Source organism: Manis pentadactyla, chromosome 3 (genome assembly GCF_030020395.1).
Source record: "Manis pentadactyla isolate mManPen7 chromosome 3, mManPen7.hap1, whole genome shotgun sequence".
NCBI lineage: Eukaryota > Metazoa > Chordata > Mammalia > Pholidota > Manidae > Manis > Manis pentadactyla.
Genome location: NC_080021.1, coordinates 133,554,562 through 133,578,976, shown reverse-complemented (window position 1 = coordinate 133,578,976; position 24,415 = coordinate 133,554,562). Strand labels below are relative to the sequence as shown.

Below are 24,415 nucleotides of genomic sequence, written 5' to 3'. Positions count from 1 at the left end.
AATGCCTAAGGTGCCTAACTGGTTTTCTTGGTTTCACTGGAGATGGCTGGTAATTACAGATATGCTTTGGTTATGTAACTGTACTCCTATTATGTTAATGTGTGTGCGCAATTTAAGTAGTAGCTTAAAACCTATACATGCTGAAGTTACTCTACAAGAAGATATGTCAAAGAAATAATCAATCTTCTCATGTTTTCTTCCGCCTGCTACTTCTATAGCTTTTCTTCTTCCTTCCTAATTACAACCCTTAAATAGAATTCGTGCCTCATATCAAATTTACTGAGTATCATAATTCTTTCAAGTGGTAAAGATACCTCAAGACAAATGCTGGGCATAGAAGCCACAGGGCATAAATATGCAAAGAAGTAAAAAGCTAACCTTTTCAAACAATAAGGCTTCCCTCTCACTTACTAACTTCACATTTCCCTGTATGGCCCCGGAAGATGACTGGTTAGCCAGAGACGGGTAAGATTCCTCAAGGGAGGAACAACCTAAGACAGGCACAGTCGCAGGGGGGCCATCAGGTGAGAAATTGGGGATCAACAGAGGTGAGGCTTAGAACCTCACCCCCCCGTTCTGAGAGAAATCTTCTGCATACGTGGATGTTTTATTGCCCTGGTCTAGCTTGGATTAACACGTAGTCTACAGGCACACACCTGATCATCTACATTTGCTCTCTTACAACACTAAACTATGTTTTCTACCTTTATCTTGTATCTACCTACCACTTCAGCATTTTATTAAAAATAATAATAATAAAGAGAGAAATGTGGTATCCACATATAAATCAAGTATAAAAACCAAATGAGTATTCATATTTGAACCGACTGTTTATAGTTCATAATGCATGAGCAAAACCGAAAGTTTCTGTGATGACTGCCCTTGTACTGTTCACTATGTAACTTACTAATTATGTAAGAATTTGTTCTACATGTAAGAACTTTTTTGTTATGCCTCAGAAGATTGGAGACTGACGAAAATTAGGCTTGGGGTGGATTAATGATTGTGCATTGAGCATTGACTCCTCTATACAGAATTTTATTGTCGTTAACAACCATTTGATCAATAAATATGAGATGCCCTCACAAAAAAAAAAAAAAAAAAAAAAGGACAGACTTCCAATGGTAAAATAAATAAGTAACCGGGATGTAATGTATAGCATAAGGAATATAGTCAAGATATTGTAACAGCTTGGTAGGGTGATAGCTGGAACCTAGAATTATGTATATAAATGTTCTACCACTGTGTTGTACACTTGAAACTAATGTAATGTAATACTGTGCGTCAACTACCCTTCAATAAAAAATAATTATTTAAAAAAAAAAAAACATGACTAATGTTTTATACAATATATGATAAACTAGTATGTTTTACATTTTATATTTGCGATAACATCCTAAATTGGCAGCAAAGCACATAGTAGTGATGACATGATATTTTCAATGTGGCCATATTGAGATTATGTTTTGTGATGACAGTAATTGAATGGTTTTTTGCTCACCATATTTTCTTGGCTATGTTTAAGAGAACGCACATGTTTTTAATATATGTAATGGTGTTGAGAGTGGAATTTAAATTAAATCAGTTCCTTATTGCTAGAATAGTTATCATTGTCTTATTTTGATTCTTACGGTTAGTTAAAAATAATACTATTTTATAACTTGAAGAGAGATTATCATATTCAGAGAATTATTAGGTTGTAACTTTCAAAATAATGTTCAGGAATATAGAAATTGTAAGTAAAATTGGTGAAGATAATATCTATGAAGAAACCTAATTCTTAGCCATTGTGACAAAAGAAAGTATGATGCAGAGAAACAATTAACATTTGTCACTGTCTTCTATTAGCCACCCAGTAATTGTTGCTATTTGTTGGTTGCATGACCAACCAAGTTATCAGGGTTTTGCTGGCCTTCATGCTATCTGCATAGTTTGATTCTTTATTACCCTTTATTTGGATTTATGTAGGCAACTTTCTCAAATACTGCATTATTTTTGTTGGATTAATTTTTATAAGAACATGTAACTTGGAAATAGACTTAGTATTTGTAATGCTCTTCTCTAAATTACTCTTGAAATTCCCACTTAAAAAGGTAGGGTTTGATGGGAAGTGATGGCTTACCTGGTCAGCCTGGAACACCAGGATCTAAGGTAAATAAAATAAAATTGACAAGAGTGAGAAGTTTGTGAAAAATCATCATCTATGTACATCAGTAAGTCTTAACTCTACTCATTTTATTTTGTATGTGGTTTTAATTCTATTAACAATTGGTTGTAAGAATGAAATCTTAGGCAAAACTAAGCATATTAAACAAGCTAATGTAATGCAGGTCTGGTTTAAATCAGACGAAGTTCACAATTCCTCAGTATTCAGTCCCCTCTTCCTTTATTGGCATCTTCGAGTACACTGGGGAATATGTTCTACAGAGTTCTGTGGAGTCAGTGCCAAACCCACCAATTACAGCATTAGTCATTATGACTGAAGATAACTTTATCAACTTTCAAGTCCTCCTCTTAGTATTTGTATTTAGTGAAATGTATGTGGAACTTTTATTTGCAAAATGCCTTGCAGTGAGTTTCATTAGGTAGTCCCTCCTTCAGGACTGTGGGTAAGAGAGCATGTTATGTCTACTTTAAAACTTAAAAAAGGAAACTACACTCTACAAATATACTTAAGATGTCAGGTTATTCTCAAGGCAGAACTGAAACTGTTTGGATAGCATGGTTTGACCGTTTTCTACATGTATGGGATCCTGCACTAAGATAAATTTCTTTTCTGGTTTTATTAGAGGATCAAATCAAGTACATTATGGATAGACTCAAAAACTATTCTCAACAAGTAATGAGTAGGTTCTAGGACAACCTTCCTAAAGGAAGCGATAGAATCGCTGTTTTAAAAGTATGCAATTTTAAGTAGACATTGTCCCAGGAGAATAGAGCCTGCCATACAAAATGAGTAGATGACTCAATCTACTTTTCATTTCTAAGGTACTTAGAGAAAGAGATAGGATAAAGGGTCATGTGAGCCCCCAGTGATTAAGGAAAAGTATCTATCCTTTCACCAGTGGTGGGTCCTTACGAGTCCTTGGAGCGCTGGGTGTCCTGGCAGCATTAAGTGTCCACAGAGATGGTAGACAACTCTTGAGTGACTGGGCCAACCATGTGGAGAGTCTCTATAATTACTCTAGGTCATTTTGTAAGGAGATAGCCTTATATTCCTGAAATAACTTGGGATACAGTGGACCCTCCCAGGATGCTCTAGATGCTCTAATACTTAACAATGCTGCCTAAGATTTCATCAGCTGTTTAAAATTAATCACTTCTTATTTTTGGCCTGACAGTGAACTGGAGGTCAGTTAATTCTTTTGGATTTTCCATAGAACATTCTAGAACAATGTATTTGTGGCGGCCACCACTTGAGTAGATTATACTGCTATGGCTGGGGAGTCAAGTGGATGTTGCCAGCATCAGAGTTTATTTTTTCATGAATTACTATAAAATTTGGTTTCCCTTATCTTGTACTTATGCAATTATTTTGTTAAAAATATATTTAAGATGTTAAAATTGTACCTTTTTAATGCAGTCTTTGCAATGAAACATTTCCATTTCCTTTCATGCAGTATAGTAGCTCAGGTGATGGAATCTTTTCTGCAAAGGACCAGATGAATATATTTTATTTAGTCTTTGGAGGCCACAGTTTGCTTACCTCTATATTAGCTTACCTCTGCCAGTTTTGTCAACTAATATTTGTGAACTATGCTTTCAATATCAATGGTGCAAGTTTTGGAGTGGGAGAAATAAAGCTGTATAAAGCAGAAAAGGAATGAGGCTGAAACTCTGTGGTAGATCTGAAAAAACTTCTCATTTAGCTTATACCACCATTTTAAAATTAGCTGCTGAACCATAGATAAGTCTCCCATACCATACTGTATTCCAGTTTTTAAAAATATTACCTAAATGATAGTAAGACATATTAATATAATCAAGTCATCTAACTTCCAACAAAGTGTTGTCACCTCTGAGTTTCAGCTTAATCACTTGTCATATTATAAATTTTATGAGACCACCATTCCATGTTTCAATAATGTTATGTGCCAATGTTTTAATTAAGTCCAACTATTACATTCATATGTTTCTTAACACAAGCAGCCTAGGAAAATTTCAGAACCTGAAAATGAAGTTGGTCTCCTCAACTTATCAGTGGACCCAACTTGACTTTGGGTGATCATCACCCCACCTCCTTCCAGGTGCCACACCTCTCTGTTTAAATATGGACTTTTGCCAGATATGGACTAGGTTGTGATTTCAGGTATCAAAATATATTTGAAAACCAGACCACCTTTGGCAGTCTCTCCTTATTACCCAACATGTGTAGTCTCTCTTTTTAATATCCAATCCTCTTTTCTTACCTTGCTTTGCCAACTTGGTTGTGCTCTCAAAGTTTCTCTCTGTGAGAAAGGACTGCTTGAATCCTGAAAAAGAGCACAAGCTAAACATTTTCTAATTCATACTTCAAAAAAGCCACTCTACATCTGAAGCCAATTTTCTTTCCTTCAATTGCATACAGAAGGTGACTTTAGCTGAGAAATAAAATGGCGCAAAGATGAAGATTTTCAACTCATAGGATGCTGCTAAAATACACGGTAGAAGAATGCGAAGTAAGAAGACCGAACTAGTTAGTGCTGGTCTCTGAAGACTTGAATCTCTTCCCTTACTTGGAACTGTCAGCTTTAAAACACGCTTTTAGGAAACTTTGTAAATTTGTGGATTCACTTCCTTGTTTAAAAGAATTTTTTTAGTAAGTAGGCTTAATATACAGAGTCTATATGTCAAATAATTGGAAAGTTGAAAATGTAAAAATTATTTTAAATATATTCCCTTAAGTGTATAAAATATATTGCAACTACGTTAAAAAAATAATTAAAATTGTTTGATGAACTGACAGGGAAATAAAGGTGATCCTGGACTCAAGGGACACTGGGGACTCCTGGGCTCAAGGTAATTATGATTTGATGCATTTGGTAGTATTTTCAAAGAATTATGAATTCCCCTCATTATCTGAGATTAATATTTTGTAACCCTTAAGAAAAAGATACCTGAAATTAGGATAACTTATTTCACAAAATTAAGTTATGTGAAGGAAATGACCAATGTGGGTTTTCATTTCTGTGTTTTGGATACTATCATAGTTTGGGTTATAAACACATGAAATATACCTTTGGCTCAATTTTTCTAGAAATGGTAAACGGTGTATGCTAACATGAGCATCTCTCTTGTCTGGAGATCACTCTGGTACAGAGCTGAAAACAAGACTGTGTGGCTCCCACAGGGAGTATTATTTATTTTCAGTGTGGAGATTCACAGCTGCTCTTTTCAGTTTCCTCCAAATCAGTGATTGATGTTTATTTCTATGGGATTTTTCAACTCTCTTCAGGCTATAAAAATCTAGAGTAATATTCAGGAGCTCAGGAGTGGGCACAGTGAGCAAAGAAAACCAAACTTAATTTCTACAAAAGAGGGCAGTCTTTAGTTAATGTGATAGTTTTGGACTAATGGTAAAACACAAAATCATGAAGCAAGTTCAAGATTGTGTGCCATCTCTTACAGATATTACCTATATGTCATTGGTACATCACTACTATATGCTTACAAGAACTTCCTTATTTAGTACTTTTAAAAAAACGTTTATTTCATAAAGGAAATAATCTCTGTAGTATAATGGAGAGTGGAGAAACTGAGTTAAGATAACTCATGGAATATTACCTCTACTGAAACAGCTCAAGAATTTGCTTCCAAGAAAGTAAATTTCCATATGTATAAAGAAAAATATAAATGTGCATACAATTTAAGTTCAAAGAGGTTTCTCCCAATGTTTGTAAATAAAAATATGAAAACTAATATTTAACAATTGAAATTTCAAATAAAAGCAAATCAATACAGTCAAATACTATTCTGTAATTTAAAATTTTCCAAAATGGCATGTAAGTGGCATATAAAGAATAAAGAACTTCACAGTATTAATACATCATGAAGTAAAAGACAAAGTTATGCATACACAGTGAGCACATTTCAGTAACTAAATACTGTATGTGTATTTGTGGGAGGTAGAGAGAAAATATATAACAAAATAAAAAATAGTAAGATTTTCATTGATTTTTATTCTATTTCCTTCCAGTTTTGTAACAATAAGTTCTTTAAAGTAGCAATAAAATGAGAATAAGCAGTTGCAAGGAAGAAAAGAAAGTGTTAGTAAATAAAACAAGAGATACCTGTGTTTATTATCTTCACTACATTATTACTTACTGTTGAAGTTATAAAATGTAAAAATAGCAAATATTTTTAAAAGTTTTAAATATGTGCTATCAGAATTTTTTAACTGGCAAAAAGAAAAGTATAGCAAGTTTTATTGGGACTCCTTTAAACTTGTCATTCTGTACTATTTCTGTAATAGTAACTCTGAATGTCAACAAATTTTTTAACCATTAATCTAAAATTTGAGATATATGTAGAGATAAAAAGACTGGTGATTTTCAAAGGCAGTAGATCTTCAATCTTTATGTAATTTTTGTGTTACCTCGGGAGAACAAGGAAGAGTGGGTCCCCAGGAGAACCAAGATACCTGGGTTTACCTGGAATTCAAGGAAAATGGTACACATTGTTTAGGAGCTATTTATTCATTTTTAATCAGCTATTAATGTATAGTTTTCCTTTTGTGAAAGTAGCATTGTAGGACTGATTATACTTTTAATGATAAACTAACCTATATATTTAGTGTATGTATAATGTTTTCAAACCCCTGCTAATAATAGCTGTGGCATCCTTCATGTCCCTGGATGGATTTGGTTTCCTAGATGAAGACCTTAGAAGAGGCATGCAATCAGAACAAATAAATCTATAATTAAGTAATATCCTGTAAATTCAGATTGCTTTGCAGTCAATCCAGGGGAGTCAACAATTTTTTAGAAGTATTCAATGTCAGGCCCTCTTAACAAAATAGGAGTGTCGCTCTTACCAGAAGTCTGAAAGGATAAAAAGATTTTCAGCTTGATTCCATAAAACATTTGTCAATATAGGTCCTTTCTTCTGGGTTTAATCTCAGATTATGATCAATATAGAAAACTCCTCTTCCTGGTAAAATAGAAATTGTAGGAAACAGCCCTTTCAAATGTAAGAGCCCAAAAAACGTTCATTTAGAACATCATTTGACATGATATGGTTTTACTCTCTTCCCCAAAATTGTGTTAAAGCCAGCCTCTATATATAAGGCAATTATGGGATTTACGTGATACCATATATTTTTCTTTGCTGAAGTAAAATGTTTATTTGAAAGGATGCAAAAGACACTAGGTTATGATATATATTAAGCTTTATTTTTGCAGGGCGACAAAGGAAATCAAGGTGAAAAATTCATCCAGGTATGTTGCTGAATTTTTCTTTTTCTTGGCAATAAAATCAGAGCTTTGTTCTTTTTAATTCTTATATTGTTTTTTCCAGCTCCATCCCGTTTCACCATCAACATCTAATTGTTAATCCCAGCTTTTCCCTTTGCTGCTAAACTCTTCAGGCAACATCAAACCTAACGTTAAGACTCTTCAGCATTTTACTATTGTAGAAAACTTGAGAGCCAAGTAATTTAACAAACCAAAGATATGGATTTTATGTACTTCTAATACCTATTTTTTGTATATTTATAGTATACCTGTTTCCAAAATGATTTGAAATAGCTTATAGCTTATGACACAGATAAAGTTGATAAGAAACCATTAACACCAAACATAAGACATATTCAAACTAATAAATGGGAGAAGGATTATACCAGAAAATTTTATCAGGCCCAGGAAATCTAGGGTGGTTAGAAGGACATTTTGTTTTAGTGCCTTAGCAACAAAAGCAAAGACAGGCCTATGCTACCTCCATGCGAGATAACAATAGTTTCAACTCAAGTGGCTACTGAACGTGTTTTTTTTGCTAATACACCAACCTAGGAATATGAAGCCACTAACTGAATCAATGATATCTTTAATCAGAAGTAAATGATATCTGTTGGTCTTTCAATCTTCTAGATTTTAGAAATGTAAGACTTCCAGCCAGAAATTACAATCTACAGTCCAAATAGTTTCTTGATGTTTTAACATTACAAAGCTCAGTTACATTGGCTGAGTTTTGCCATGGAGAATAGCTTAATGTACAAAAGAAGAATACTTTGCAAAATTTCAGTTTTAAAAGCTCTGGAATTTCTGGAGCCATTAAAGGGATTTCAAATTGAAATAATAGTACAGTCAAATCTGCTAGGTTCAGACTCAACAGTTATTTTTACACAATTTTTTATTAAAGATATTTAAGCATTTCTACAATTCCTTTAATTTTGAAATTAGGAGTGAGGTAAATTTTAAGTGTCTATGGACTCTAAACCCATATATCTCAATGTCCCTCCCTCAACATGTCCGAAACAGAACTTGTCATCTTCCCCTTAAAACCATCTTCTATTCACAGATACCTTATCATGATAATTAGGAGCACCATGAAATCACCTGAGGAAAAGACATCTTGGAAGCCATCCTTGGACTCAGTCTCTTCCTCTTAATTCACATGCAATTTCACACCTAAGTGTCTCTTAAACTTGGCCTCTTCTCCCTGTACCCCTTGTCTTAATCATTTGTTAGCAGAGGCCCCAGATCACTATAGGATCTTCCTATTTGTTCCTTGAGTCTGGTCTACTCTCTTCTGGCATGCAGTAACTAAGTACACATCTCCCAGAGAAACCTTCAATGGTGTCCCATACATTGCAAGATAAAGTCTGTCCCATGAAGTGCCTCCTGTTTTGGCTGGATCTTTCATCTTACCTCTTGCCATTCTGCCCACTATATTCCACTCCTGCCCTGCTGCTTTAGCCAGAAGCAATTACTAGCCTTTGCCCTGTACCTGTTCTCCTGCATACACCCTCCTGTCTTTTCTCCTATTGGCCAACTTTCACTCATCAAGGCCAAATTATTTTCCCTACCTTCTCTGTCAAATGCCCCTTCCTATGTTCCAGTAGTATCCAGCCCAGACGTTTAATTGTACATTTTCATCCTTTTTGATTTAGTTGCTTATCTTTCCCACCACACAGTAAGGAACTTTAAGGTTACAATGATATCTTTGCTTTGATGTCCCTAAGGGCCAGCCAGTAGGTGTCACTCAATAAATATTGGGAATTCACTTAAATAACTAAACAAATAAATCACTATGCAAATGTGATTTAAAATTTTAGTCACTAGATATCTCATTGATTATACTATCTAGCTATATATTTTCCTAGAAACTGCTGATTATCTTGACCAATGTAGGGATGAAGTAGTGTTCAGGGTCAGGCAGAATGTTTTATATATGATAGACATCCAAAAGTATTTATTGAATGGAGAAATGCATTTAAATCTTGATTAATTTTTCTGTTTTTATGTGTCCTGATTTAATGATCTTCATTCAAAAATACATTTTATAGTGTTTTCTAATTAAGATAATTAACATATAACAATATATAGTTTCAGTTGTGCAACATGATTCAATGTTTGAAATACACTGTGATATGATCACAAAAAGTCTAATTACCACCCAAAACCATATATAGTTACAAAATTCTCTTTTTCTTCTGATGAGAACTTAAGAATTACTCTTAGCAACTTTTAAATATACAGCAAAATATTCTTAACTATAGTCACCATGATGTACATTACATCCCCATGACTTATTTATTTTGTAACTGGAAGATGTAGCTTTTGACTCCCTTTCCCCATTTCACCTGTACCTCGTTTACTTTTCTCTGGCAACCACCACCAATCTGTTCTCTGTGTCTGTGAGCTTGTTTTTTCTGTGTTTTTGTCTTTGGTTTGGTTTGGTATGCTTCTTTGTTTTAGATCCCACATGTAAGTAAAATCATATGGCATTTGTCTTTCTCTGTCTGACTTATTTCCCTTACTATAATGCCCTCAGGGTCTAGCCATGTTGTTACAAATGGCAAGATTCCGTTCTTTTTTATGACTGACTAGTGTTCCGTTTTAGTTTATTTTTAATTTTTGAAAATTTGTTTAGAGAAGTCTCCTTTTATGTTATTCAGCCATAAAAAGAAAACAAATCCTACCATTTGCAACAACATGGATGGAGCTAGAGGGCATTACATTCAATGAAATAATCCAGGAGGAGAAAGACAAATATCAAATGATTTTGCTCATTTGTGGAGTATAACAACAAAGCAAAACAGAGGAAACAAAACAGCCGCTGACTCCCAGACTCCCAGAAGGGACTAGCATTTACCAAAGGAAAGGGGTGGGGGAGGGTGGGGCTGAGGGAGGGAGAAGGGGATTGAGGAGCATTATGATTGGTGCACAAAATAGAGGTAGGTCACAGGGAAGGTAGTATAGCACAGAGAAGACAAGTAATGACTCTGTAGCATCTTACTATGCTGACAGACAGTGACTGCAGTGGGTGGGGAGTACTTGACAACATTGGGTGAATGTTGAAACCACAATGTTGCTCATGTGAAACCTTCATAAGATTGTATGTCAATGATACCTTAATTTTTAAAAATTATAACCAAGGCAGTATAAAAATAAATAAATAAGAAGGTCTCCATTTCCTCACATGCATATAGTCAACACTGAACATAATTATGTCATTGACATTAAAAAATTATTTTTTTGTCTATGGTCATTGCATTTTAAAATTATTTTCATGTTGTTCATGTAGACTATCAAAAATTATTTACCTGTTCCCCAAAAGTCAGTAGTTTGCTCCTTGTCTCTATCCATTTTAACTATAAGATTACATTGATTCTCCTCTTCTTTTCTTCTCTGAGAGACTACCTTCCACATCTCTAACATAATTTTACATATTTGCATCACTGCTTTTGTGACTTTTTTTCCCTTGACTGCAGGATAATGTAGAGTTTGTATTGTGCATGTGATGGCATCACAGGTGTGCAAACAAATTAATACTGTTTATTACATTTTAAAGGGTCAAAAGGGATAAAATGGAAGACAAGGGATTCCAGGGCAACAGGTATCTTTTTTCTTTGATAGAAAATGAAATAACGAATTGCATGACTGGGCAATGCTGACAAGAGGATTACTTAGAAATCACAATGGGTGGAAAAAAGGGCCGACATCGCGTGCATTCTAAGCATGCAAGGAAGAAAATACTAGGCGGTAGTGGTGATAACAGGTTGCATTATATTTTCATTTTCCCCTACTGACACTGTTGGTGGCTATGAAATTTGGTTTTCAGTGCTTTTATCTGGCATGTAAATGACTGAATGTAGATATTTCCACCCATTTCTTAGTTATTTACCAGAAGCAGCCATAGAGTTGCAGCATCTCCTATTTAGTCTTGATTTGCACCTTGAATGTAAGCAGCTGAGGACGTATGGAGTGGAGGGAATGCACTTGCTTCCCCCTAGTTTGTTCAGAGAGATAATTTACTGTGCTAGAGACTTACTAAAATGTCCTCTTGAGGTACGGTGTTATGGAGCTGATGCACAGTAAGCTTCTTTTGCTCCTTCCTGCCTTAGCTCTCCTCATTAAGTAATGTTGCAGTGAGAGTGCCACGTGGCATGTAAGGTCAGTCAGAGCCAAACTGGACCAAGAAAGAAGAGCATAAAAGTGATCACTTACTTACATAGCATGTTTGCTGTCGCACTGGCTGCAGTTAAACTCAATTCCAACTTGGCCTGCACCAGAAAGGCAAGCTGTACGTGTGAGGCCTCCCAGGAGTTCGATCTCTTTTGAGTGCGGGTGAGAGAAGGATTCAGTAATTACACTAGTTCTGGAGATAGGGGGATAAAACTGTGTAATGATGTCACCAAGGACAGGGTCTCTGTGTCCCTTAGATCACCTGCAGAAATCTGAGAGGTCCCAGAGGACAGGGTTTGAAAACAGATGACTGAAAGTTTGTCCGTGATATAAGGTGGAAGGTGAGCTCTAGATATTAAGAAGAGTTGAGGGTTTAGAAGCTTACAAGAACAAAAGTAACTTAAGAGGGGAAATGGACTGAGTTTGCATGTGTACAATTACATCCAATCAAAAAATGTCTTTTAATTAGCGCACCTGCAAACCTACTTGATGACACACCCTTCGCTGCCCCAATTCCCACCCTGGTAGCACCAAGCCCCTCAGTTTCACGTCACAGAGTATCTGGAAACAGCTCTTTTGTCCACCATCTCCCTCCACGTTCACCCCTTCATTAGTCCACCCCCTTAACCCAAGCCTTTCACCAAAAACTGTTACTCCTAATACTGCTCTGATAAGAAGGAGGTTTCCTTTGGGATTTGAGCTCAGCCTAGCTGACTCACTGGCTTACACACGGCGCTCTTTCCAGGGTTCCCATAACTCGTTCTTACTCCATTCTCAAGGAACATTCAAGTCTTCTCCCTGCCCCAAGGCAGAATCTGGGTGTCCTAGACAGCTTCTGCCCTAGATTTGTTGGAAACAGCATCTCCAATCACCAGAAGCTGAGCTTATCAGGGGTATCGTCATCCCACGCCCTTCAAGTAAACAAAATCTTGGTCATCTGTCGTCCTACCAAGTGTTGCACGCGTGTTGTGTTGCGAATGCAGTCTACGTCAATGTTGCTCTCAGGAGATCATCTTAGCTTATATTCAGATGATAGCTGTTTTCAGTTTCAGCTCCAATAATTCTAGTCCTGAGAAGTTCCTATTTCACCTTTCCTCTTGCACTGGCTCTAGTTGAAGGATTACATCTGGTACAGAACCCCCAGCATGTTTTCAGAAACCTCAATATTTGAAGAATGGCCTTACAAAGAGTGTTTTACTCACTGATCAGTTTTTACATGAAAACTGAGTTAGGGGTTTTATGTTCACATTTTAATTTTAGAGTCTATCTTTCTTTACCATACGTTGATTTTACCTAATTTTTCTTTCCTTTTGACTAATTTATATGTCCATGTTTATGGAACCCAGAAATAAAATCAAATATTTAAACTCAAAACTTTTTTGTGAAATGTTATACACTAAATTTTATAGGAATTTCAGGACACGGATTTTTAATGTTCAAGTTGAATAATGAAATCCTACCTGTGTGTATGAAAGCCCGACCCCTTTTCCTGAGCTGATACTGGGTGATTTTAGAGCCTGAGTGTGCAATGAATTTCAAAAATGGAAAATTTTAATGTCTTTCTTGAAAGTTCTTACCACCTATAACATGCCATTGGAATGAATATGTGAAAGACATGGGTGGGAAATAATTTAATAGTCTTCCAGAGATAACCAGTGATTATAATGAGTAAGTTACATGCATGGACTCCTCAGTGTTTGTATCACTGGGGGAAAACACCACATTGTACCTCACATTGCTTCTCTAATCTCTTCCCAGCAGTGAGTGGTTTAGGCATAGGACAAATGAGTATTAAAAGTGCTCTATTAATCATTTTTAATGGTAATTTATATTAGCTCACTTTGTGTCAATAATAATCAAAATTTAATTTTAAGAACACAAACTTGGAAAAACAGAATATTCCTTTAATCACAAAGTAAAAGAATAAACATACCTTAACTGATTTGAGTTTTAATTTTCCTTAAAATTACAATAGGTAAAAATTCAGGATAGAATTTAAGAATAATTCAGGTAGAATCCCATTCTAACCTACATATATGACCTGCAATATGTAAAAACATTCATATCTAAGAATGAAAGTCATGTAAATTAGCATTTTTAAATTATCAAATTAGCATATTGCCTAGTCATTCATTTTCCTTTAAAAGACAAAAAAGACATTTTATATGTGTAATTTGATCACAAATTCTATCAATTATTTTCTGAACTGAAAATCAAAGTTTGGTTAAATATATGGTAAAAGGTGCATACCACAATACTAGGACTACAGCTTGCACATTTATCACAGTCTTTTTTTTTATTAATTTCAAAGGGAATTCAAGGCCATCATGGTGCAAAAGGAGAGGTACATTTTTTCATGTATTGTGCTCCTCTGTTCGGTCTTTATTGTTTGGATTTCAAATACTGTGTAAATCTAGCTATTGACATCAGAAACAGAAAATGTCTTCCATGTTCATCAATAGTCCTAAATAGTGATTTTCAGAATACATATTCTTGAATTAGGTATGAAATATTGTGTATTTGCCTGTATTATTGGTTCTTCTTCTGGATTAAGAGCTAAATTTTTCTGCATATTTTTCAATGAAGAATGTTATGTTTTTGTATTTGACTCTCTAGAATTTAAACTCCTTGAGAACGGACTGTGTTGCGTTCATCGTATCGGTGGCTCTATACATATTGCCTACATATTATGCTCAATAGATTGAGTGGATATTTATGGGGTTGAGTGGCTGGATGAAAGGGTAAATGATAGTTTAATATGATATGAAATTTCCCTCCTGATCAGTAAGAGCATTTCCCAGTTGTTTCCTATATAGCTTGGCTGTGCGTCCATGTGTATGTGTATTCATCCATTTCCTTAAGGACTTTTATGATGGAGTTGTATCTTCTGGAATATTTAAATAGAAATTTTGAAGATTTCTTTTGTTTTTAGAGAGGAGAAAAGGGAGATCCTGGTGTCAGAGGTGCCATCGGACCAAAAGGAGAATCTAGGGTGGGTGGGCTGTTGGGGCCTGTGGGTCCTCAGGGGCAATCTGGGGAAACGGAACCTCAGGGACCACCAGAACTGGACAGGAAGCCTGTATGTATGCTGCTTCTTTCATAGTTTTCATATTTGCATGACTTTTTACTTCATATGTGCATCTTATAAACCCTAATTATTTAATGCAGGGGAGAGAATTTTCAGAACAGTTTATTAGACAAGTTTGCACTGATGTATTAAGAGGTAAGTCTCAAACAGATTTCTAATAACATTTTTCTAATTACAAAAGTAATACAAATACTTGGGAGAAATTGTAAAAGATACAAGTAAGATAAAGAAGAAAATGAAGGACATTTATAAATTCTGTTTTATTCTAGGTGAGTATTTTTATAAAAATAACATATAGGCACCCTTTTGTAATCTTTTATATAAAACACAATATTATTTCACCATTCAGTAAATTTTTTTTCCTGACATAATTTTGATAATATAATCAATGAATATGGATGTCTATAATTTAATTTACCAATTTATTTTATGGGGAACAATTTCACTTTTCCCCCTATTCTAAGCAATTGCTACAGTGATGTCATCACACAGAGCAGTGACTATTTCCATAGTGAAATTCCTAGAAGTGAAATTTTTGGTGAAGGTCTATAGTTTTACAAACTATTGGAGCTAATGCCCATGCACCATTTAATCCTAAGGGGTTTCTTTGTTTTTAAGACCAGTTACCAGTCTTACTTCAGAGTGGAAGAATTCAAAACTGTGATCATTGCCAGTCCCAACACAGTTCCCCTGGAATTCCTGGGCCCCCTACTCCCATGGGCCCCAAAGTTCCCTGAGGATTTCCTGGCTTGCCAGGAAGAGATGGTGTTCCTGGATTAATGGGTGCTCCTGGACGCCAGGTGTCATAGGATTAAAAGGTACATAATTTGTGTACACAAGAAGATAAACAACAAAAAAAGAGAATTTTTGGTACTTATAACCTAAATTGATTTAAAAGGCAAGAGTTCATCTTTGTTTTTATGTTAACAGAAGATTTTTGTATCCCTCAGTCTTTAATTTGTCTACTGAGTTAAAGAGCAGTTACTCTACTTTCTTGAAATAACATTCTAAAGTAGAGACAGAAACATCAAAGTTACGAAGTGTATGAAATTACAAATTAAAAAATGTCGATTGATGGGGTGGAGCCAAGATGGCAGCTTGAGTAGAGCAGTGGAAATCTCCTCCAAAAAATATATATATTTTTGAAAATACAACAAATACAACTATTCCTAAAAGAGAGACCAGAAGACACAGGACAACAGCCAGACTAAATCCAAAACTGCAAGAACCCAGCGCCTCACTAAGGGGGTAAGATATAAGCCGCGGCCCAGTGGGGCCCAAGCACCTTTCACCCCATCTCCTGGTGGGAGGAGATGATTTGGAGAGGGGAGGGGAAGGGATCCAGGACTGCTAAATAGCCAGCCCTAGCCATCTGCACCAGAGCGCAGACACACAGTGCATGCATGGGGTGCTGAAAACTAGGGAAACAGAACAGTAAGACCCGTGAGCATATCCCAGCAGCCAGCGCCCCTGGGAAAAAGAAAAGTGAGTGCTTTTTGAAAGTCTTAAAGGGCCAGGGACCCCACAAACAGATGAATGCATCCCCAGACACTTAGCCAAGCAGCTGGGTATCCCAGGGAACACTGGGTGCCCTACTCTCCTGGGCAGCAGTGCAGCTAAGAGGCCCCTCGTGGTGCTAAAGAACTCCTGCATGTCTCCCCTCTGATGTGGATCTGCCATATGGAGCATCAGACTGATGCTGGCCATGCCCATAGCAAACTTGGAGCATAACTCCACAGCAATCACAGAGCTTAACTGCACAGCAGCCAGGCAAGAATCAGAGGCCCAATCTGTGTGCAGTTGCTCAGCACAAGCCACTAGAGGACGCTGTTCTCCCAGGATAGGAAGGCCACAAACCAGTAAGAAGGGATATTTACCCAGGTGACACACAGCATGAGGCCTACACAACCACCTCTATTGCCATGAAAAGGCAAAAGAATTTAATACAGAACAAAATCACAGAGTCAACCACTGAGAAGGAGATAGACCTAACCAATTTTCCTGAAAAAGAATTCAAAACAAAGGTCATAACCATGCTGATGGAGGTGTAGAGAAATATACAAGAGCTAAGGGATGACATCTGGAGGGAGATTACAGAAATGAAACAATCTCTGAAAGGATTTATAAGCAGAATGGATAAGATGCAAGTGACCAATGATGGAATATTGGTCAATGGACAACTTCCGAGAAAAACACAACCAAACAGACAACAGGAACTCACAGAAGCTGACACAGAGAGAGACAAAAGGATCTCAAGGAATGAAACAATATTAAGAGAACTGTGTGACCAATCCAAAAAGGACAATATCCACGTTATAGGGGTACCAGAAGAAGAAGAGAGAGAAAAAGGGATAGAAAGCATCTTTGAAGAAATAATGGCTGAAAACTTCCCCAAACTGGGGGAGGAAATAATCAATCAGACCACAGAACTACAAAGAACTCCCAACAGAAGGGACCCAAGAAGGACAACACCAAGACACGTAATAATTAAAATGGCAAAGATCAAGGACAAGGATAGAGATTTAAAGAGAGCCAGAGAGAGTAAAAAGGTCACCTACAAAGGAAAACCCATCAGGCTCTCATCAGACTTCTCAACAGAAACCTTACAGGCCAGAAGAGAATGGCATGATATATTTAATGCAATGAAACAGAAGGGACTTGAACCAAGAATACTGTATCCAGCATGATTATCATTTAATTATGAAGGAGGGATTAAACAATTCCTAGACAAGCAAAGTTGACGGAATTTGCCGCCCACGAACCACCTCTACAGGGTATTTTAGAGGGACTGCTCTAGATGGGAGCACTCCTAAAAAGAGCACAGAACAAAACACACAACATTTGAAGAATGGAGGAGGAGGAAGAAGAAGGGAGAGAAACAAAGAATCATCAGACAGTGTTTATAACAGCTCAATAAGGGACTTAAGTTAGACAGTAAAATAGTAAAGAAGCTAACCTTGAACCTTTAATAACCACGAATCTAAAGTCTGCAATGGCAATGAGTACATATCTTTCAATAACACCCTAAATGTAAATTTGCTGAATGTACCAATCAAAAGACACAGAGTAAAAGAATAGATAAAAAAGCAAGACCCATCTATATTCTGCTTACAAGAGACTCATCTCAAACCCAAAGACATGCACAGACTAAAAGTCAAAGTATGGAAAAAGATATTTCATGCAAACAACAAGGAGAAAAAAGCAGGTGTTACAGTACTAGTATCAGACAAAATAGACTTCAAAACAAAGAAAGTAACAAGAGATAAAGAAGGACATTACATAATGATAAAGGGTTCAGTCCAACAACAGGATATAACCATTATAAATATATATGCACCCAACACAGGAACACCAGCATATGTGAAACAAATACTAACAGAATTAAAGGAGGAAATAGAATGCAATGCATTCATTTTAGGAGACTTCAACACACCACTCAATCCAAAGGACAGATCCACCAGACAGAAAATAAGAAAGGACACAGAGGCATTGAATAACACAATGGAACAGATGGACTTAATACACATCTATAGAACTCTACACCCAAAAGCAACAGGATACACATTCTTCTCAAGTGCACATGGAACATTCTCCAGAATAGAACACATACTAGGCCACAAAAAAAGCCTTAGCAATTTCCAAAAGATTGAAATTCTACCAACAAACTTTTCAGACCACAAAGGTATAAAACTAGAAATAAAAAGGACAAAAGAAAAAAAAAAAGGTTCACAAACACATGGAGGTTTAACAACATGCTCCTAAATAATCAATGGATCAACAAACAAATTAAAATAGAGACCAAGAAATATATGGAAAGTAATCACAACTGCAACACAAAGCCCCATCTTCTCTGGGAAGCAGTGAAAGCAGTCTTAAGAGGAAAGTATATAGCAAACCAGGCATATTTAAAGAAAGAAGAACAATCCCAAATGAATAGTGTAAAGTCACAATTATTGAAACTGGAAAAAGAAAAATAAATGAGGTATAAAGTCAGCAGAAGGTGGGACATAATGAAGATCAGAAAAGAAATAAATAAAATTGAGAAGAATAAAACAATAGCAAAAATCAATGAACTCAAGAGCTGGATCTTTGAAAAAATAAACAAAATAGATAAGCCTTTAGCCAAACTTATTAAGAGAAAAAGATAATCAATACACATCAACACAATCAGAAATGAGAAAGGAAAAATCACGACGGATCCCACAGAAATACAAAGAATTATTAGAGAATACTATAAAACCTATATGTTAACACACTGGAAAACCTAGAAGAAATGGACAACTTCCGAGAAAAACACAACCTTCCAAGACTGACCAAGGAAGAAACACAAAATTTAAACAAACCAATTATGAGCAAAGAAATTGAAGCAGTAATTTAAAAACTACAAAAGAAAAAAAATCCCGGGCCAGATGGATTTACCTCAGAATTTTATCAGACATACAGAGAAGACATAGTACCCATTCTCCTTAAAGTTTTCCAAAAAATAGAAGAGGAGGGAATACTCCCAAACTCATTCTATGAAGCCAACATTAACCTAATACCAAAACCAGGCAAAGACCTCGCCAAAATTAAAATTACAGACCAATATCCCTGATGAACATAGACTCAAAAATACTCAACAAAATATTAACAAACTGAATTCAAAAATATATCAAAAGGATCATATAGCATGACCAAGTGGGATTCATCCCAGGGATGCAAGGATGGTACAACATGCGAAAATCCATCAACATCATCCACCACATCAACAAAAGGAAGGACAAAAACCACATGATCATCTACATAGATGCTGAAAAAGCATTTGACAAAATTCAACATCCATTCATGATAAATCTCTCAACAAAATGGGGATAGAGGGCAAGTACCTCAACATAATAAAGGCCATATATGATAAACCCACAGCAAACATCATACTAAACAGCGAGAGGCTGAAAGCTTTTCCTCTGAGATCGGGAACAAGACACGGATGCACAATCTCCCCACTGTTATTCAACATAGTACTAGAGGTCCTAGCCATGGCAATTAGACAAAACAAAGAAATACAAGGAATCCAGATTGGTAAAGAAGAAGTTAAATTGTCACTGTTGGCAGATGACATGATATTGTACATAAAAAACCCTAAAGACTCCACTTCAAAACTACTAGAACTAATATCGGAATTCAGCAAAGTTGCAGGATACAAATTAACACACAGAAATATGTGGCTTTCCTATCCACTAACGATGAACTAATAGAAAGAGAAATCAGGAAAACAAATCCATTCACAACAGCATCAAAAAGAATAAAATACCTAGGAATAAACCTAATCAAGGAAGTGAAAGACCTATACCCTGAAAACTACAAGACACTCTTAAGAGAAATTAAAGAGGACACTAACAAATGGAAACTCATCCCATGCTCTTGGCTAGGAAGAATTAATATTGTCAAAATGGACATCCTGCCCAAAGCAATATACAGATTCAATGCAATCCCTATCAAATTACCAACAGCATTCTTCAATGAACTGGAACAAATAGTTCAAAATTTCATATGAAAACACCAAAGACCCCGAACAGGTAAAGCAATTCTGAGAAGGAAGAATAAAGTGGGGGGGATCTCACTCCTCAACTTCAAGCTCTACTACAAAGCCACAGTAATCAAGACAATTCAGTACTGGCACAAGAACAGAGCCACAGACCAGTGGAAGAGAATAGAGATGCCAAATATTAACCCAAATATATATGGTCAATTAATATACGATAAGGGAGCCATGGACATACAGTGGGGAAATGACAGTCTCTTCAATAGACGGTGCTGGCAAAACTGGACAGCTACATGTAAGAGAATGAAACGGGATCACTGTCTAACCCCATACACAAAAGTAAATTCGAAAAGAATCAAAGACCTGAATGTAAACCATGAAACCATAAAACTCTTAGAAAAAAACATAGGCAAAAATCTCTTGGATGTAAGCATGAGTGACTTCTTCATGAACATATCTCCCCGGCCAAGGGAAACAAAAGCAAAAATGAACAGGTGGGACTCTATCGAGCTGAAAAGCTTCTGTACAGCAAAAGACATGATCAATAGAACAGAAAGGTACCCTACAGTATGGGAGAATATATTCAAAAATGACAGATCTGATAAAGGCTTAACATCTAAAATATATAAAGAGCTCAGGCACCTCAACAAACAAAAAGCAAATAATCCAATTTAAAAATGGGCAGAGGAGCTGAACAGACAGTTTTCCAAAGAGGAAATTCAGATGACCCACAAACACATGAAAAGATACTCCACATTGCAAGTTATCAAAGAAATGGAAGTTAAAACCACAATGAGATATCACCTCACACCAGTAAGGATGGCTACCATCCAAAAGACAAACAACAACAAATGTTGGTGAGGTTGTGGAGAAAGGGGAACCCTCCTACACTGCTGGTGGGAATGTAAATTAGTTCAACCACTATGGAAAGCAGTATGGAGGTTCCTCAAAAAGCTCAAAATAGAAATACCATTTGACCCAGGAATTCCACTTCTAGAAAATTACCCTAAAAGTGCAGCAGCCCAGTTTGAAAAAGACAGATGCACCCCTATGTTTATTGCAGCACTATTTACAATAGCCAAGAAATGGAAGCAACCTAAGTGCCCATCAGTAGATGAAAGGATAAAGATGTGGTACATATATACAATGGAATATTATTCAGCCATAAGAAGAAAACAAATCCTACCATTTGCAACAACATGGATGGAGCTAGAGGATATTACACTCAGTGAAATACACCAGTCAGAGAAAGACTAATATCAAATGATTTCACTCATATGTGGAGTATAAGAACAAAGAAAAACTGAAGGAACAAAACAGCAGCAGGATCACAAAAACCAAGAGTGGACTAACAGTTACCAAAGGGACAGGGCTGGGGAGAATGGGAGGGAAGGGAGGGATGAGGGTGGGGAAAAAGAAAGGAGGTATTACGATTAGCATGTATAATGTGGGGGGCATGGGGAGGGCTGTGCAACACAGAGAAGGCAAGCAGTGATTCTACAACATCTTACTACACTGTAGGACAGTGACTGTAATTGGGTTTGTGGGGGGGACTTGGTGAAGGGGGGACCCTAGTAAACATAATGTTCTTCATGTAATTGTAGATTAATGATAACAAAAAAATTGAGTTTAACAAGATCATACAATATAAGGAAAATACACAAATATCAATCAATTTCTATATATTAACAAAAAACATTGGAAAGAGAAATAAAAACATAATACTATTTACAATTCCTCCAAAAAAATTAAGTCAATCAAAACATGCGCAGGAACTATACTCCACAAGAACGGGAATTTTTATCTCTTACTGCTTGTTACTGTCCCAGCGTATAGAATATCTGTCACACAGCAGGTATTCAATGAATGTTTGTTGAATGAATGCATGTTTGATCCATTTTCCATTAAAACATGAATAGTAATTCCTTAAGCATCATAATAGTTATCACAAATACATACTATGACAACACAAAGAAATAAAATGCCTCCAGATTAGCAAGGAAGAAGTTAAACTGTCCCTCTTTGCAGATGACATGATACTGTCCATTAAAAAACCTAAAGAATCCACTCTAAAACTACTAGATCTAATATCTGAACTCAGCAAAGTTGCAGGATACAAAATTAATACACAGAGATCTGCTGCATTCCTATACACTAAAGATAAACTAGCAGAAAGAGAAATCAGGAAAACAATTCCAATCACAATTGCATCAAAAAGAATAAAATAGGGGGAGTGGAGCCAAGATGACAGTGTGAGTAGTTCAGTGGAAATCTCCTCCCAAAAACATATATATTTATGAAAATACAATAAATACAACTATTCCTAAAAGAGACACCAGAGGATACAGTACAACAGCCAGGATACATCCACATCTGCGAGAACTCAACATCACACAAAGGGGGTAAGATACAAGCCACAGCCAGGCGGGACCCGAATGCACCCCCACCCCAGAACCCAGCCAGAAGAAAGGAGTCAGAACGGAGAGGGAGTGAAAGCCCAGGACTGCTAAATAAGCAGCTCTAGAAATCCGCACCCGGAGCGCAGACACAAGGTGCATGGGGTGCTGGATATTAGAGAAACAGAAAAGCAAAACCTGCTGGCAGGTCCCTGCAACCAGTACCCTTGAGACAAAAGAAAAGCAAGTGCTTTCTGCAAGTCTTAAAGAGACAGAGGAACAACCTAAGACAGGCACAGTCGCAGGAGGGCCATCAGGTGACAAACTGGGGATCAACAGAAGTGGGGTTTAGAACCTCACGCCCCCTGTTTTGAGAGAAATCTTCTGCATCCATGGATGTTTTGTTGCCCTTGTCCAGCTTGGATTAATACTTACTCTATAGTCACACACCTGATCATCTACATTTGCTTTCTTACAGCACTAAACTATGTTTTCTACCTTTATCTTGCATCTACCTACCACTTCAGCATTTTATTAATAATAACAATAATAATAATAATAAGGGAGAAATGTGGGATTCACATATAAATCAAGTATAAAATCAAACGAGTATTCATATTTGACCTGATTGTTTATAGTTCATGATGCGTGATCAAAACCGAAAGTTTCTGTGATGACTGCCCTTGTACTGTTCACCATGTAAGAACTTATTCACTATGTAAGAACTTGTTCACCATGTAAGAACTTGTTCATTATGCTTCAGAAGATCAGAGACTGATGAGAATTAGGCTTGGGGTGGATTAATGATTGTGCATTGAGTCCCCTATACAGAATTTTATTGTTGTTAACAACCATTTGATCAATAAATATGAGTGATGACCTCTCAAAAAATAAAAAAAAAAGAGGCAGAGACCCCACAACTGGAAGAAGTCATTCCGGCACACTTAACCAGCAGTTGGGAATCCCGGGGAACTTTAGGAGCCATAAACCCCTAGGCGGCAGCACAGCTCTGAAGCCCCTTATGGCACTAAGCAGCCTGACAGTCGTTCCCCCAACTGGTGCAGACTCCGACACACTTGCCCAGTAGTGGGAGAGTGGCAGTGTGTGCGGCGGCGGCGCCAGAGGAGACTGGGAATGGCCAGCGTACACCAGTGGCGCCAGAGGCTACTGGAAGAGGTCTGCGCGAGCCCACGGCGATCGCAACCGAGCGGCTTGGGAAAGGCTCATGTGCGCCAGCAACTGCAGCACCATAGGGGCCCAGGAGAGGTCCATGCGAGCCAATGGAGGTGACGAGTGGCCCGGGAGCAGCCCACATTCACTGGCAACCACGGAGCCAGAGGTGCCTGGGAGAGGTCCGCACGAGCCCTTGGTGACCAAGCGGTCTGGGACTGGAATCTCAGCCTGACACACAGCCACCCAGGCCAGACCCAAAGGCTGCTGCAGGCAAGAGTTGCCAGGCAGGGGTGCTGCTATCTTGGAGGAGCGCACCTGGTGTGCCTTCCACTCCCCACAGGGCTCTGCACTGCTCTGAAGGACACCCTGCCCACAGCAGCTTAGGGGATTAACCTGGTGGCTGCTCCAGGAGTGCGGGTAACTGACACAGGCAGCGGAGAAGGGAAAGGCATCCAGCAAGCAGGAAAGGACTTTCTTCTCCCAGCTGACACATCCACACTTCCCTACAGGCACTGCTATCACCATGAAAAGGCAGAAAAATTTAGTCCAGTCCAAAATAGTCCAGACAAAACCGGAGAGAGGATAAGCAGAGACAGACCTAACCAGTGTCCCAGAAAAAGAATTCAAAATAAAA

General features: G+C 37.1%; 1 pseudogene; it reads left to right on the top strand.

The window, feature by feature from the left end:
* The first annotated feature begins 4,651 nt into the window (after positions 1-4,651).
* LOC118922048 (collagen alpha-1(XXI) chain-like) lies at positions 4,652-24,013 on the top strand (annotated as a pseudogene).
* Positions 24,014-24,415: the final 402 nt, after the last annotated feature.